At 44.2% G+C, this 14,556-nt stretch overlaps 1 long non-coding RNA gene across 1 annotated transcript in view; it reads right to left on the bottom strand.

Annotated features, from left to right (window-relative positions):
- The window catches only part of LOC142108784 (uncharacterized), a 218,098-nt gene that overhangs the window by 187,810 nt on the left and 15,732 nt on the right, over positions 1-14,556 (bottom strand). The window contains exon 2 of the long non-coding RNA XR_012680227.1: positions 3,552-3,607. This is a non-coding gene — a long non-coding RNA (uncharacterized LOC142108784). The remainder of the gene's footprint in view (positions 1-3,551; positions 3,608-14,556) is intronic.

Here is a 14,556-nt window from a genome sequence, read left to right as displayed (position 1 = left end):
ATCGGATGCCCCCAGTATTTAGCTCTAATTTAGTGAAAGTTTATGTGCCTGGAAACCCCCCCCTCCAAGTCTGGGGCACTGTATAATTGAGGTGGCTGGACCCTGCCCCTGCTTCACACGGCTCTGCTTGAAAAGGAAGAGCTGCCTAACAGTAGTACACGCAGCATTGCCCATGTATATTATGGGGATAGGAAGAGTTGGAGAGCAGCCAAGCACTGTCTAATATTATAGCCACGCCCCCATGCATGCTGGTCACGCCCACTGGCGGTGTGGTGTGGAAACCCCCCTCTACAAATCCTGCGTTTGCGTCTGCCATGGATATCGATAAATGGCCGCATGATTATGAAAAGTAACGTTAGTGATGTTTAAGCCTCCGTCAGCCTTATGCTGTTGCAATTTTCTCAGACTGATCCTTGGTCCCCTCCAATTCCAAACAAGTTTACGAAAAAGGAATTCTATATGTTTCACATCCTTAGTCAACAAGAGAAGTGACAAACATTGTATGAGGTAGAAAAGACATGGGAAGGAGACCATTTTTACCAAATTGGCCCTACAAATGTAGGACAGAGGGATACGCCTCAGCCCGTCAGCTACTCCTCCAAAGAGATTTTTATTTCTACTTATCTGTAGGCTGAAACTTTGTGCAAATAAAATACACAAATTAAGATTTTGTCAAGTGGCTGCTTCAACCTGTATGCTAATATCTCAACTGGGCAGTAATCTATCTACCATGTCAGCGATTTACTCACTTTACTGTTAGCGGAATATGTTGGTGCTATATAAATAAATGATGATGATGATGATGATGATGATGATGATAGTACCAGTGCTCCATGCTGGTCTATAGTACAGGCAGGAAGTGGGATAACTGGTGCTGATGAATGGTGTGTAATGGTGTGCAATAGGGAATTAAGGTATCAACATAGTGCTGTACTGTCCTGGAAAAATCATGGTACATCTTTTTTTCTGTCTTTGGCAGAAAGTTTCTACCAGTTTATAGTTAACTTTAATTTAATTTTAATTTCAAAAATATGCTAACGTGGTAATGGGACCACTACTGTCTATCCAGCTGACTGGATGGGTACCCATCAGCATCATCATCGTTTATTTGTATAGCCCCACAGATTCCGTAGCGCCTGATATAGCAGTACAAATATGACAGACATGAAAACAGTAGATATAATAACATGTACATGGGTACAGAGCAGAATAATAAATGCATGAATGCAATTTACAGAATAACTAGCATAGCATACAGAAACAATTCAGAATAAGACAAGACAGGGACAAACAAAGAAGACAGAGACTAGACTGACATGAGACATCTGATAGATTACCCTGCCTGTGAGAGCTTACATTGTAGAGGGAGGTGCTAACAAGAGACAATACAAGCTACAGGGACATAAAACTTAGCAGTCCAGGCGGGTAGCAGCGGAGATGGAGGCTAAACATGTGAAGTGAAGCAGCAGGAGGGTGGGGTGAAGTGGTGATAGGGTAAATTAGAGAAGTTAAGGATAGTCAGGAAGGATGGGGAAGAACAGGAATACTGAAGGGGAGGTAGGACAGGAGGGGGGCAGAGCTACATGGGGTAGTATGGAGAGACATAGAAAGTAATCAGTCTAATGCAGGTAGAGGACCAGGACCACCCCTGTGTTCGGCATTCCAACCCCTTTTAAATCCAGAAACCTCTAGAAAAAATAACTGTTTAAGATACCAGGGTGATGGTCAAGCCCCCCAGGCTCCACGAGGCCCTAGGTGAGGGCCTTGATTACCTAACGGGTAATCTGGCCCTGTTGTTATAACACCATTGTGCTATGCAGGCTCAGTACTGCTTTGGTCAATCTTAAGCATTATTTATTAACTCTCTTAGTTTTGAATTTGGAGGTTAGATTTGGGGTGTGATCATTTATAATGATTTTCCAGTTGGGATGCAATGATTTTCCAGTTGGTATAGCTAAAGGCCCATGGGACCTGGTGTCAAACATGAGTTTGGCCGCCTGGGAATGTAGAAACAACAATGAGGCCTGGTTGATAAATATGGAAGACTGTTTTGTCAGCCTGTGTACACTATACATATAATTCTTTTTCTGGTAAATCAATGCTTGCAAATCAGCTCTGTTGCCTGGTAATCCCTAGCTTTCTATACATACATAAAACAATTTATTTCTCAGCTGATATAATTAGCAACCAGAATTTCAATATTAGAGACTTAAAGTGATGCTTAATTAGTTGACTGAGTGCTCTGCTTTTATCAGTGTTGACAGATCGTAATTAGAGCAAGGCTGCTGAGAACTAGCATAACAGCTGATAGATGCTTCAACAGCTAGTATATTTCCATCAGGACAGACAGACATCCAATATGCATAGTCTATCAACCTACTCACTGCTCAAAATAAGCACTGTGGCAAAACTCAGGGGGATTAAATGATGAACTGCACAAAGTGTTAAAATGAAAGACTGACAGATGTTTGATATTGCAATTTGCAGAGAGATCGCCCAGTCTGTAAATGGAGCTCTCTCACCTCAAAAGCCAGGGTCTTCTCATAAGTGTTAGAGTCTAGGTAAATTTGCTGAATTTCCATATCCTACACTAATCAAAGGATAATTATCCAGCCATTTTTTTCTACAAAATGAAGGAAGCAAGAGGAAGAGCTATTACTGAGTAATTATACTGTAATTACTGGGCAATCAGGACGTATTACACGTGCCCTGTGCTATAAACGATTCTAGTGACCTCTGAATTAAACATGCTGTTCCATATTGGGTACAAAGGAAATGATCTCTGTTTTGGAGCATGGGCACAGTGAGACATACAGCTCAGGTAATTTAATGTGAAAGTACTTCTCTTTTAAAAAGATAAAAGTAAAACGCAATATTTTCATTTTCATCTACATCCATACTGACTGAAGTACAATATGTGAGACTTAAAAACAGGTTGGGATCGGGCTGCTACCAGACATTTTTTGCAACACAGGCCCTTGGACTTTATACCTGTTTTAGTTGATTAGCATGAAAGCTGCTTTCATCCATAGCATGTGCTCTGCTACTCCTCCTTTGGACCTACATAGGACACCTGCATAGTTGCAATGCGTAGCACATGGCAAGGGGTGTATATATAGTCAAAGCATCTGCTCTGAGAATCAACAATATAGAGGGCCCCTCAATCTCTGCGATCACTTTCAGCAGCTACTGAGGATAAAAATATATATGACATATAATTCAGGCACCTGTGTCACATTGGTAATAATTCATTGTTTGGCATTTTTTTCAATAGTACAGCTGGGGTGGGGAGTATAATCTTAGTGATCAATCGGCACCGCTGAATGTCTTTGTGGAGCAGGGGAACCTTCAGAAAGTTGCTATGGGGCCTGGCAATTTGCACTTATGCTCCTGTAATGCCAGGATTTACAAAAATACACTTTATAAAAATTGCAAGTTTGCATGCTATTTTTACACTTTGTAAACCACACAATTTAGTAAAGACAAAACTGGACATCAAATAGAATGAAACAAAACTACTAGTTCTTGAGAGACCTTGCTGGGATACAAACCTCCCCATTGATCAAGCGGACATGTGGTTGACGGCGTGCTGTTTGAGCTCTTTCACCTTTAAGAAAGCATAAAAAAAAAAAAATTAAACAGAACTGTGCTACACACTTACAATAACTGCTTACAAAGAATAAAATGTCGTACCCCTCACCTCAAAAGTATAGACCCTAGGCCAGTGGTTCCCAAACTTTTGCAGTTCGCGGCACCCTTAGAGTCTCCAAATTTTTTTCAAGGCATCCCTCCAAAATAATTACTGAGCAGTCCTGTTTTAGAAGTAGTTGGGTCAAAAAATTGTAATAAGTATTTAGGTCACGACAGAAATACTTATTTAGTTCAATGCAAAAATGCCCCTCTGCATCCAGACACTCTGCCCCATCTGCATCCAGGCACACTGCCCCCTCTGCATCCAGGCACACTGCCCCCTCTGCATCCAGGCACACTGCCCTCTCTCACGTTGCCCCCTCTGCCCTCTATCCCCTCCTCTGCCCTCTGTCACGCTGTCACCCTCCTCTGCCCTCTCTCACGCTGTCACCCTCCTCTGCCCTCTCTCACGCTGTCACCCTCCTCTGCCCTCTCTCACGCTGTCACCCTCCTCTGCCCTCTCTCACGCCATCTGCCCTCCTCCTCTGCCATCTGCCCTCCTCCTCTGCCATCTGCCCTCCTCCTCTGCTCTCTGTCCCCCTCCTCTGCCATCTGTCCCCTCCTCTGCTCTCTGTCCCCCTCATCTGCTCTCTGTCCCCCTCCTCTGCCATCTGCCCTCCTCCTCTGCTCTCTGTCCCCCTCCTCTGCCATCTGCCCTCCTCCTCTGCCATCTGCCCTCCTCCTCTGCCATCTGCCCTCCTCCTCTGCCATCTGTCCCCCTCCTCTGCTCTCTGTCCCCCTCCTCTGCCATCTGCCCTCCTCCTCTGCTCTCTGTCCCCCTCCTATGCCATCTGTCCCCCTCCTCTGCTCTCTGTCCCCCTCCTCTGCCATCTGCCCTCCTCCTCTGCTCTCTGTCCCCCTCCTCTGCCATCTGCCCTCCTCCTCTGCTCTCTGTCCCCCTCCTCTGCCATCTGCCCTCCTCCTCTGCTCTCTGTCCCCCTCCTCTGCCATCTGTCCCCCTCCTCTGCTCTCTGTCCCCCTCCTCTGCCATCTGCCCTCCTCCTCTGCTCTCTGTCCCACTCCTCTGCCATCTGTCCCCCTCCTCTGCTCTCGGGCCCCCTCCTATGCCATCTGCCCTCCTCCTCTGCTCTCTGTCCCCCTCCTCTGCCCCGCGCCAGGCGCCAGCTATAGAAAAAAAGAAAGCAAACAGAAACTTACCAATCCGTGCGGCGCTAGGACCCTGCAGCCTCCTCTCTCGCGCAGCTGTCACTGACGTCGATATTCAGTGACAGCTGCGGGAGAGAGGAGGCTGCAGGGTCCTAGCGCCGCGTGGATTGGTAAGTTTCTGTTTGCTTTCTTTTTTCTAGGGCTGGCCCACGGCACCCCAGTGATAGCACCGCGGCACCCCTGGGAGCCGCAGCGCACACTTTGGGAACCGCCGCCCTAGGCTATATAGCACTGTGCCCTCTGGCTGTTGGGTAATAGAGTCACAAATATTAAAAATAGATTGAAAAAATATTGTAGCACTACAAGTTCTAGCATACACTGACAGGTACTGCCTATTAATGCCTGCTGGCATTTGTAGAACTAGGTGCATGCTTGCAAGTGTGGTGCCTCAATGGCCTTTGAAAAAAGCAATCCACACCGTAGTCTAAAGGGAATTGTTGTATTTAATAAGGGTTTCACAGAAAAACAAAAAAATAGATTAAAAACCGTATAACGATGTCAGTGCTAGGGTACTATGCACCGTACCATCATCTCACTGCCGGAAGGGGTGTGACTATAACAGGAAAGGAGTATTGTAATAATTTTGGGCACAGCAAGGGCGCAAGTTCCATTATTTGACTCCTTCCCCACCCATTTAACCCAGAAAATTGTATACTTCCCAGTGGTATGTGGGCAAGGCTCCTTCTACATACATAAAGTGAGCTATACCCCCCTTGACAGTACTCCAAAATCAGTAGACTAGAATTATATACATCTACTTTTATAGGCCTCTATTTTTGTGGCACTCTCCCTTGTCATTCATTTCCCAGGTAACTCCCCGGTAATGTACCCCCCCCCCCCACCCCTGTAGACCACCCTCCCTCTCAGTTCTTTTCTCCTACACTTTTCGTTTATTTCTCCCAAGGCCACCCTCCCTTTTCTGCCATGGGAGACTGAGGAAACTGTGGTGTTGATGGTGGTGAGAATGAATTGAGGACAGGTGGTGACTCTGGGAGGAGGGATGATGATAAGCTCTGTTTTCAACATGTTGAGTTTTAGGTAGAGTTGGGACATCCATGTGGAGATAGCAGAGCGACAGTTAATCAGAGGAGATAGAAGGGGAGAGGTCAGGGAAGGGCAGGTAGATTCAGATGTCATGAACATAGAGGTGGCACTGGACCCTGAAGGCGCAAATTAGTTCACCAAGTAAATAGGTGTACAGTAAGAAAATCAGAGGGCTGAGAATACAGATTTGTGAGTCCCAAAGACATAGTGGGAGTGGAGGGGAGAATGTTGCAGAGGTAGACACAGTGAAGGAATGGTTACGTTTCTTGAACTAGAAAAACTGTCACAAAGTACAATGGGATGAAAGATGTGCAGGGGAAGTTGGTGATCACCTACACTGCTTACAATGGTACACCGTCATAATTACCCCCACCCCCCCCCCCTTCTTAACCACCCTCCTTCTCAATTCTTCTCTCCTACGCTTTTCGTTTATTTCTCCCTAGACCATCCTCCCTTTTCTGCCATGGGAGACTGAAGAAACTGTGGTGTTGATGGCGCTGAGAATGAATTGAGGACAGGTGGTGACTCTGGGAGGAAGGAAGATGATAAGCTCTGTTTTCAACATGTTGAGTTTTAGGTAAAGTTGGGACACCCTTGTGGAGATAGCAGAGAGACAGTTAGTCCTCTTTAATAATGATAATAATAATAATAATTTCTTCCCCTCACCCAATGTAATTAATTTCCCCCTCTCTCACCTACCACTGGCATTTTCTTCTCCCCTCTCTCATAATCCCCAATCATTTATTCCACCCTGCCCCCAAAGAGCACACGTCGATGGCTGAGGTGAACTCTGGTGAACCCAGCAAGTAAATAGCCTGGTAGCCAATCAAAAGTGTTCTCACAATGGGGGTCAAACTCAATGTCATACTACCTAAAAAAATCTGTCAAAACACTCAAGTGACAGCAGGGGCAGGCTGGGCTGGGGGGCAGGGAAGCATTGTGGACTAACTTGGGCTGGAGTACTGGACCACCTTCATTTTTTTCATTGAAAATAGGCTGCTGAGTCGAGTATTGCCCCCTGGGCTTGAATTTGCCAGCCCTCCCCTGAAAGATGGAATCAAAATTTTATAAAAAGAGTGCTAAAGCTAATTCCCTGCTGACCAGAAGACTCCACCAAACAAGCAATGCTATTGGATCTATGAGGAATATGCAGGGTCAACTAACCTATGACCCCCAGAAAACCATAGAAGAATTTCACCTTCCTAGAAGAAGCTGTATAACTTATCACCTAAGGATTCCCCCTGGTCCGACAGAATAAAATCGATGGGTATCTCGCTTGCTGTAATCTCCCTAAATTGTTCCCCGTTAAGACTCTTAGGGGCATATTCAATTCCGATCCCGATTCGCCGGATCGTGCTGGAACGGCCGCGAACGTAATCCGCAGTACCGCAATGACGTGGATTTTCGTTCGTAGCCCGTAGGGCTGCGTATGAAAATCCGCGTTATTGCGATACCGTATTATCGGCAGTAGTGCGCATTTTCCACGGTAACGCGCGTTACCGCCGTTCGGATCGGAATTGAATATGCCCCTTAGGTGCAGTACTGCCGGTAATACGGTATCGCAATAACGCGGATTTTCGTACGCAGCCCTATGGGCTGCGAACGAAAATCCACGTTATTGCGGTACGGCGGATTACGTTCGTGGCCGTTCCGGCGCGATCCCGCGAATCGGGATCGGAATTGAATATGCCCCTTAATGCCTCAATAATCGAGAAAGAAACTCTGTGAACTATTCACTCAATGAAAAAACAGAAAAATATACCCACACCCTGGAACGGAATACTCCCACATGGGGGCTCTCTGTTTCCAACACAATTATAATTTAATGTTAAAATTCCATATTTTATTATTATTTGTCGAATTATCAATACTCTGTATCTCACAAATCCCCAATAAATGTTTTTGAGCAAAATATAAAGCTATAAAATATTAATAATTCCCTTTCTTCCTTGCCTCTTTACCCTTTTTAGTTTCCACTGATTAAAAAATAAAAAAACAGGCATCAAAATATACAAAAAACAATTGAGCATGTTCCAACTCGGCGCATTTCAAAAAGTAACCAAGCAGCTACGGTGTTTAGAATAACTTGACATATGCAACATAAGTCTGGGCGTGTGCATTCTCAGGCTGGATCAACACTTAATTTCCAGTCAGTGGAGTAACATAGTTTCTGGATGTGGGTGACATACAGTAAAATTCTCAATTCAGTCATCATCACTTCTAGACCAGCACCATCATCTTTGTTCACATGTGTTGTTGCTCGGGAGTGGCTTTTATCGTGCTAAAAATGTACAGAGTTTTGTGAACTGATTCATTGCAAGAGTGACTGAAGAAACCGTGGGTGTTGACCTGAAATGTTTCAGCAGCACAAGATGCTCTGTGCTTATTAATCCATGACTTACTATGTCCTTTCTACTTACCCCATGAGTATTCTTTGACCATGTGGGTAAAACATGGGGACTGTAAGGGTACCAGCAGTCAGACGTTGCAATATTGCCTACTTCATAAGTGCAGCTTACTGTAATGTCAGCCTATTCAGAATCAGTTCTGTAATCACCAATAACAAGGCTGCATGTGTTCCTCACCTATAACAGCGTCTTTTCCCTTAGTTCTAAATATTCTCACCAGAGGTATTGCCACCTACCCCTCAGGGTAAGTGTATTGAGAGATGGAGGAGGAAGGCAAGGTCAAACAATCCAGGGTCCTGGATCAGATCAGATATGACATTTCTAGATAAAGACAAGGTCAAAAGAAGCTAAATGTCAGTGCTGACAGAGATCAGTCCAGAGTTCAGGCTAGGTCAGTGCACAGATAAACAACAGAGATTAGAGCACTCATGTAAAAGCAATTTAAACCTATAATCTGCAATGTGAGACTGCCCATTAAATAGACAGTGTGCACCTATCAATGTGCACAAACATTTATGTTACTGGGATTCGAGACAGATGCAACCACCCAGCAACTCGTGTGCACCCACATAGATGCAACATCAAATGAATATGCTAAGGACAAATAGGCGTATGAGTGCCTAAAAGGTCATGCAAGGAGAAACCTCACATTGATTTATTGTATGTATATATGTATGTTCTGTTTTGTTATTTGAAAAATGTTAACTCGATGAAAGGATAACAGAGGACAGGGACTGGCCTAAGTTCCTATGTTCTTCATCAATTTGTGGTAAAGAAGAAAAAGTGGAGCCCTGCAAGAGCTAGTATTACTAGGGCTGCTGGTTATAGTTAGCCAGCCAATCTGTAAAGGTTTTGGAGGATTCCTGAGCTGGGATGGTTTTATAAGAAGATGCATAGGCTGGTTTCCCTCTCTTGCCACTGGAAACTTCCCTGCCAACCCGGTCCCTTCAGTTGGGTCTTTTTATTTCTTTCAGAAGGGTCTTGGTGGCAGAAAACCATGCCAATCAGCAGCTATAAATGAAACATGTGTGTGGTGGTAGAGCACTCTCCCTTTATAGGGAGGTTCATCCCCCCTTGGGGAGTTATGGGACACCGCCTTTTTGGGCAGGTCCCAACTACTGAGCCAAACAAGGGATAGAGGGGCTCCGCCGCCTAAAATTGTCTAAGTACTTTTTTGGCTGCCACAAGTGTCTTTATTTATTAGGTAAGATAACTCTTGATAAGGGCATTTAGGTAACAGTTATTTTTAAATCAACCTCTAGGCGACTTAATGGTAGAAAACACATATAACACATAAACACTTTAAATGCATATAAAGTATATTTTATAACGACCGCCTCACAATTTTCAGTAACATTGGGCTAAGTTTACAGTTAGTTGACTGAAATGTTACAAACACCCAATAAGTATCTGTAGATGAACTCCTACCCACCCCTGTGTTGTAGATCAAATAATACTTTCAGAGCCCCATTTAGAGCTAGAAGCAAAGCAAATAGAAGTGCAAACTTTCTCCCGGACAATATAGGTTGCAATGCAAGGGGTGCAAATTCATTTTTTTTGCATGAAGAGAAAAAAGTATGTTTTTTATTTAGTCAACGTGTAAATTTACCTCCGCAAAATGGAAAAAAACTCAACCCACTGGAATCATCCGCTACAAATCCAAGTATTTGTCAATAGTACAATTAGATGGCATAGGACACAAATGAAACAGAGTGGCAGAGCAGCGATAGATAGGATATCAGTTTGATAAAAGATACAGCCACCACCCACCCACTCTTAGTATGTAGATTAAACGTACATGAGCATAGTTTAACAAGCCAGACTCTTCAGCGAAAGGGAATGTCACTTTTGTGGCTGAAGTGCTTGTATTTTGTGTGGCAGATTTCAGGTTTCAATATGTTGCAAACCCTGGGTCCTGACAAAGCAAATAAAGAACTTGATTTGCAGGACACCAGAGGTGGAAGTGGGGTGAATACGGTAATATGCCATACCGCCACTTCTCCTACTGCCTTCATTGTAAAACTATCAAATTCTATTCACTTACATTCCCATTACAATTTTCATACCACCACTTCTATATTTCCACTTCGACCACTGCGAAATACTTAGCACAATTACTTATTTTCATAGAATCCTTCCACTTCTTCAGCTGCTTTTCCACCAGCTTACCAAGTAGCATGATTGAACTCACTTCACTTGTTACTTCTTCAAAAGTTTGGTTGCATAAAACTAAAAGGATTGTTCAGAGTGCTGGAGTGAGGTAACTTGTCCTTCCTCTATCTCATGGCTTGCTATATAGCTCATGATGGCTGTTCCTCAAGTTGCTGAAGCATCAACATTACAGGTGAATTTAAATGGGGAAAAAGAATCAAAGGTATCACTCTGAAGTTAAATTATTTTTTGTACTGTTAGATAGCTTTTTAATTCTATAGCAGCATACAGTACACCCTGTACCTGCCTGGCAGAAAAAAGGACAGATCTCTGATATACAACTTCCTACTTACAATATGTAGAGCTGTGATTCCCATTAAATTAATTACTATGTACTAATTAAGTAATTGTATTAGTATATTATTAATATTAAAGTTGTTTGCATTTGCTAGCTTGCACTGCAGCATTTAGTTGCACTGCTGTCTGCTGCAGACTCAGAGCACTCCAGGGTCTGGACCATCTACAATCTGTTTCCCAACACAAAATAACAGCCTACACAAGGAGGGAGTGTTATATATACACATTTCAGAGTCCAACATCATGGGATAGTGACATTTTGCCTTGCTTTCAGATCCAAGGTGAGCAGGAAATTAAGACTCAATTTGAGTTTTGAAGTCAATCCAAACTGATCCTCTCTAAAAGAAATTAATCCATCTTTAATATTTGATCTTTGTCAATCTCTTATACCTTAAGTCTATATGCCATAGTAATTAAAAAATAGTTTGGTCTGGTTCAGTCAAAGGGCCACTGACCCCACTAATGGGAACAACATACAGGTACGCTTGAGCACCAAACGGCCATATCCTCAAGTGGTGGGATCTGGGCAATTGAAGGGGCAGATCCTCAGCCTGTGGGACTTGAGCCCAAACGTTAGGCTGTAGGGCCTGGGCAAAGATGAGGCATATACTCAGGTAGTGAGGCCTGGAAAGCACAGGCTATGTACAAAAGCAATAAGCCTGCTCAATTCGGTGAGCTCCTATAAAGCTAAGAACATTTGGCCTAGAGATTGTTAGGCAGCATTTAGTTTTCTCCCTTATCCCTAGAATCCAGGCTTCTGGGACCACAGTTGAATCAATTGACTCCCTGTTGTTAGAGTATTACAGCAGTGTAGACAGCGTTCTGTCGTGCAGTACAAATACTTCATCATAGCTAACCACTGTTTCATGGAGTTACCATTTTGATTCATTGGTAACAGATGTTCATGAAACAGGGCTTGTTTCATTAGGTGATCAAAGTTCAGTTCTTCAGGATTCACTGTATTGCTTTTATTCTCTATACATAAAGCATAGCATCTAGAGCAGGAGTTGGCAACCCCCGGCACGCCTGCCAAACGTGGCACACAGACCACGTTGTCTGGCATGCGGGAGCTCTGCAGCTGCCTCACTAAATCAGCTGAAGATGGCATGCGCAGCAGCTCAATTACGCCCTTCATCGGCTGCTTTAGTGAAGCAGCAACCAGGTTTTGCTGTGGAACGGAAGACGTGTTTGCTGACTCCAAAGGTCAGTATGAGGCACACTATGCACTGGGGCATAACCATGTGGCATACTATGAATTGGGGGCACAACTATGTGGCATACTATGAATTTGGGCCACAACTATGTGGCATACTATGAATTGGGGGCACAACTATGTGGCATACTATGTATTTGAGGCGCAACTATGTGGCATACTATGAATTTGGGGCACAACTATGTGGCATACTATGTATCGGGGACATATCTATGTGGCATACTTTGTATCGGGGACATATCTATGTGGCATACTATGTATCGGGGACATATCTATGTGGCATACTATGTATCGGGGACATATCTATGTGGTATACTATGTATTGGTGGCGCAACTATGTGGCATACTATAAATTTGGGGCACAACTATGTGGCATACTATAAATTTGGGGCACAACTATGTGGCATACTATGTATCAGGGGCACAACTATGTGGCATATTATGAATTGGGGACATAACTATGTGGCATACTATGTATTGGGGCATAACTATGTGGCTATGGGGTATACTATGAATTGGGGGCACAACATGAAAGCTTACTTGCCTGTCCCATTAGTATTAATATCATGATATTAGCATCATAAATATATAGAAAAAGATTGCCAACCCCTGAACTAGAGGCGCAATTAGCGCTACTATTAATAATATCAGTGTGGCTACATGAACACTGACCAACTGCATGGAAATTGTGTTAGCCACAGTGCAAAAGTGCAAATGTTCAGTAAACTATACCAACCAATCAGCAATTAAATATGGTCGTTAATAACCAAATTAAGCTACTGAAAGCAAAGATCTGATTGTAATGGGTTACTGCACTTGTTGGTATAGGAGCACCATTAATTTTAGCAGTGTCATTAAACTGCACAGAATACAAGGCAGTTCAAATAGTATATATATATATATATGTTCTGTTTAAAGGGTAATTAGTTACATGTTAGAGCAAGGTATTTCTTTAATATATTGTAGTTTAAGTAAAAAACAACCTAACTGCAACTGCTTGCTTTTGGTTTGACCTACTGTATTGAAAGTCAGTTCATTAAATCAGATTAATATACCTTAACAGTGAGATACAAGCCTTGTAGGTAGGGGCAATACAAGCATCATAACAAGAACATGAAAATTGTACTAGACAGAAACAGGTCACTAGAGCAGTGGTTCCCAAACTTTTGCAGTTCACGGCACCCTTAGAGTCTCCAAATTTTTTCAAGGCACCCCTCCAAAATAATTACTGAGCAGTCCTGTTTTAGAAGTAGTTGGGTCAAAAAATTGTAATAAGTATTTAGGTCACGACAAAAATACTTATTTAGTTGTATGCAAAAATGCCCCTCTGCATCCAGAGACACTGCCCCCTCTGCATCCAGGGACACTGCCCCCTCTGCATCCAGATACTTTGCCCCCTCTGTATCCAGGCACTTTGCCCCCTCTGCATCCAGGCACTCTGCCCCCTCTGTCACGCTGTCCCCTCCTCTGCCCTCTGTCACAGTGTCCCCCCTCCTCTGCCCTCTCTCACGCTGCACCCTCTGCCCTCTGTCACGCTGTCCCCCTCCTCTGCCCTCTGTCACGCTGTCCCCTCCTCTGCCACGCTGTCCCCCTCCTCTACCCCCAAGCACGCTGCCCCCTCTGCAGCCCTCTGTCACGCTGCCCCATCTGCAGCCCTCTGTCACGCTGCCCCCCTCTGCTGCCCGCTGTCCCCCTCCACTGTCACACTGTCCCCCTCTGCTGCCCACTGTCACCCTCTGCTGCCACACTGTCCCCCTCCGCTGCCCGCTGTCCTTCTCCGTTGTCACACTGTCCCCCTCTGCTGCCTGCTATCCCCCTCCGGTGCCACACTGTCCCCCTCCGGTGCCACCATCCTTTTCACTCTGGCTCACGCCAGACATAAAAAAAAGAGAAGACAGAAACTTACCAATCAGCGTGGCGCCGGGACCCAGCAGCCTCCTCTCTCCCGCAGCTGTCACTGAATATAGACGTCAGTGACAAGCTGCTGCGGGAGAGAGGAGGCTGCTGGGTCCCGGCGCCCGGCGGATTGGTAAGTTTCTGTCTTCTCTTTTTTTTATGTCTGGCTTGCGGCACCCCAGTGACAGCGCCGCGGCACCCCTGTGAGCCGCGGCGCACACTTTGGGAACCGCCGCACTAGAGGTTAGATAATTACCTTGTTTCAAACATACATTTAAACATTTAACTTTATTGTATAGGCTGGTTTTATAACTTTGTCCTATAAGATATTGTAAAGAGTTAACTTTCTGTTTTTCTGATCTTTGGCTACAGCTTACATGATACATGAACGAAGCCCAGATTTATCCTTCCTTTCATTTTTGTTTAGCAGAGCCTAAAACTCTCAAGAGCATGTTGGGTAGAAAGTCCATGTCTATTATCAGAACTCTGCAATAAGCAATTTCCAAGCTATAAAAACATAAAATATTGGAATTCTTTATCTAACCAACTGTTTAATTAAACCTTTTTTCACAAGTGCAGAAGTCACCCACTCATTAATCTGTCTTAATGCAGCTTCAATAGATGTTAAAA

The sequence above is a fragment of the Mixophyes fleayi genome, chromosome 1, assembly GCF_038048845.1.
Source record: "Mixophyes fleayi isolate aMixFle1 chromosome 1, aMixFle1.hap1, whole genome shotgun sequence".
Classification (NCBI taxonomy): domain Eukaryota; kingdom Metazoa; phylum Chordata; class Amphibia; order Anura; family Limnodynastidae; genus Mixophyes; species Mixophyes fleayi.
This window is presented reverse-complemented; position numbering and strand designations above follow the sequence as displayed.